Here is a 3,746-nt window from a genome sequence, read left to right as displayed (position 1 = left end):
CACGAACCCGTGTCCCCTGCATCGGCAGGCGGACTCTCAACCACTGCGCCACCAGGGAAGCCCTGGGCTTTGCTCTTATATTCCTATCACATACCAGAGTGTTTCATGTGATAGATCAAAGATACCTGCAGTTCTGAGTGCAAATCACTAAGCCCCAAACATGAAGGGTATAACAAACATATTTCACAAGAAAGAGAAGCTCATGCTTTAGGGTCTCTGCCAGTGCCTGTTTAGGCCACTGCCTCAACTTTTGGGGCTCTCCCCCTGGAGGAAGAAACTTTCACCACTTCCTCAATTTTAGACCTTACTTGGTTCCATCCCCTCATTTTACAGATGAGGAAGGGACTTGCCCAGGAGGCCTATGTGATTAACTAGGGCTGGCCTCTTGATTATCCATTTGGTGGAAGAAAAGCTATTTCCTTTGCAAAGGAAATGAGCTCAAACGAGCTCCAAGATATCTATCTTTCTGGTCTCTTAGTAGATTCAGTCTTAAGAATGCCCAACATGGGGCTTCCCTGGTGGCGCAGTGGTTAAGAGTCCACCTGCCAGTGCAGGGGACACAGGTTCAATCCCTGGTCTGAGAAGATCCCACATGCCGTGGAACACCTAAGCCTGTGTGCCACGACTACTGAGCCTGTGCTCTAGAGCCCACGAGCCACAACTACTGAGCCCGCGTGCCACAGCTACTGAAGCCCACGTGCCTAGAACCCGTGCTCCGCACCAAGAGAAGCCACCACAGTGAGAAGCCTGCACATCACAATGAAGAGTAAACCCTGCTTGCCATAGCTAGAGGAAGCCCACGAGCAGCAACGAAGACCCAACGGAGCCAAAAATGAATGAATTAATTAATTTTAAAAGAGAATTGGAGAATATTAGAAACAATTTTTAAAAAATGCCCAGCAAATTCCTTTGTTAAGTAAGGCTCATTGCCAAATGTAACACAATTGTAAGAAACTGTCTCCCTCTGCTGGTAACATACTGCAACTACAAAGCCTAAAAACGACTTCATGACTTGCAATTAGGGAAAACTAGACATAGGTGATGACTGATAGATGGTCTCATCCACCTTTCTGCTGCCAGGGCTCAGTTAGGATAATTTACTTAAAAGAATGAGTTCACAGAAGGATTATTCAAAGTAAATATAGTTCCAGAGAGTGAACAAGACAAAATCTTTTTTTTTTTTAATTTAATTTATTTTTGGCTACATTGGGTCTTTGTTGCTGTGTGCGGGCTTTCTCTAGTTGCGGTGAGTGTGGTCAGTGCAACGGGCTTCTTATTGCAGTGGCTTCTCTTGTTGCAGAGCACGGGCTCTAGGCACGTGGGCTTCAGTAGTTGTAGCATGCAGCCTCAGTAGTTATGGTTCACGGGCTCTAGAGCACAGGCTCAAATTCTTAACCACTGCGCCACCAGGGAAGCCCAAGACAAAATCTTTCATCTTTGAAGTTGGTCAGGCCGTTAACGGTATTAGTGATATTTTAGAATAGAGTATTTGAGCTGCTAGTGGAATAGCCATGTGAAGTGCCAATAAGAGGCTTAGCTATATGAATCGGAAACACCAGGTCAATTCAGGGCTGTAAATCAACTTTGGGAGTCACCAACAGTGGGTGGCTTACACCATGAGCATCTAGGTAAAAACAGTGGACTGAGGACAGACCCAGAGATGACTGATATTCCAGAGACAGGAAGTCATGAAACCAGAAAATTAGTAAGCATGTTACTTTAAATAAAGACTAGTCAGAGTTAATACATGACTGCAATTTATAATAATCATTAGGAATACAAATGGCAACATTCCTCAACAGGAAATTGTCACTTTAGAAAGATTAATGGTGGACTTCCCTGGTGGGGCAGTGCTTAAGAATCCGCCTACCAAAGCAGGGGACACGGGTTCGAGCCCTGGTCCAGGAAGATCCCACATGCCGCGGAGCAACTAAGCCTGTGCACAACAACTGAGCCTGCACTCTAGAGCACGTGCACCACAACTATTGAAGCCCACATGCCTAGAACCCATGCTCCGCAACAAGAGAAACCACTGCAATGAGAAGCCCGTGCACCACAATGAAGAGTAGCCCCTGCTCGCCGCAACCAGAGAGAGCCTGCACACAGCAAGGAAGACCCAACGCAGCCAAAAATAAATTTTAAAAAAAGAAAGATTAATGTCATGCTAATAACACAAGAAGAATCCCATTCAAAAAACCCATTCTAAGTCAGATAACTTGATTATAGCAGCCAAATGCAACACTACTGAATGATATGGTTTTAATACTGAGAGGCCTACAGGAACATGTCAGTGAGAATAAAATCACAAGGTGTTTGCTTTTCCTCCTGCTTTTGTGTTTTGGGGAGAAAAGGATAACTAGAGAAGTGAGAATTATAAGTCTTAAGGCAGGCAAGACACCTCCATAATGATAATAGCTAATCTTTAGAACTCTTACTATGGGTTAAACATTTTCCTAAGCTTTTTAGCATAGTAACTCATTTAATCCTACCAATCTACCTTTGAAGGAGCTATTATTATTATCTTTTTTTACACTTGGGGAAACTGAAACTGAGGCACAGAAATCCTAAGCAACTTCCATAAGATCACACAGCATGTTAAAGTTGGAAGTGTCCAGGGCTTCCCTGGTGGCGCAGTGGTTGACAGTCCGCCTGCCGATGCAGGGGATGCGGGTTCATGCCCCAGTCCGGGAAGATCCCACATGCTGTGGAGCGGCTGGGCCCGTGAGCCATGGCCGCTGAGCCTGCGTGTCTGGAGCCTGTGCTCCACAACGGGAGAGGCCACAACAGTGAGAGGCCTGCATACTGCCAAAAAAAAGTTGGAAGTGTCCAAAGTTGAACTTTAAAGTTCAGGGTCTCCAATTCTATACTGTAGAAAAAAAAAAGAACATTGTTTAGGAAGACACATAAAGTAAGTTTCCAAGTTAATGTACGTATCTGTCATTAAAGACTCAGGAGAACTTCAGCAGTTCTGGTCATCCAGCTCAGGTGCAATTTTATCAACTAATGTTGATAAAACAACTAATGTTTTCACCTCAAGCTACAGATTATAAACTAGCATTAATAGATGCTTGGAATACTGCTTTATGAGCAGGAAATACTGTAATCATTTTCCCTCTACCAGATAGAAATAATAAAATGTTTTATGCACCAGCGGATATTTTTCATCCTTTTGTTACCAAGCAAGGGCTCACTGTCTAACACACATAGAAGCGAATACTATGGCTCCAGCTTTTGAGAAAAGAAGGCATTTTATTGTGAGTCAACCAACAGGAGGCAGGGCTCAAATCTGTCTCCCTGTCCAGCGTTCAGGGCAAAATGTAAGAAGTTAGGGGAATTTCAAACTTGGCACAAGCTTATTGGCTAGTGTTGACAGTCAGAAGCTGATTGGAATCAAGCTATTTGGGCAGCTGGAAGCTGGATTTTTCTTACTGAAGAACTTCTTGCTTGGTAAAGGGCTCCAGTGGCAACATGTCTATTGTTTGAGTTCTGCAGACTGAAGATTCTTGGTTCTGGGGTCATCCTGGAGACATGGGTTCCTGTCTTGCACATGGGAGTGCTGTCTCTGTAAAATAACTCAAGGTTTGATTAGTCAACAACCTATTTAAGGAGACAAAACCAGGATAAGCAGGTCAATGTTTTATGTGCTGTTTTAGTCCCCCCCTTTTACTTTGTACATTGCTCAATCTTAAGGGAAACAGGGCGACGACCGCTCTAGCTGCTTCCTGCTGTGAAGGGGTATAGATTTT

Source organism: Lipotes vexillifer, unplaced genomic scaffold, assembly GCF_000442215.2.
Source record: "Lipotes vexillifer unplaced genomic scaffold, Lipotes_vexillifer_v1.1 scaffold496, whole genome shotgun sequence".
Taxonomy (NCBI): Eukaryota; Metazoa; Chordata; class Mammalia; order Artiodactyla; family Lipotidae; genus Lipotes; species Lipotes vexillifer.
Note: the sequence above shows the minus strand (reverse complement) of the source record.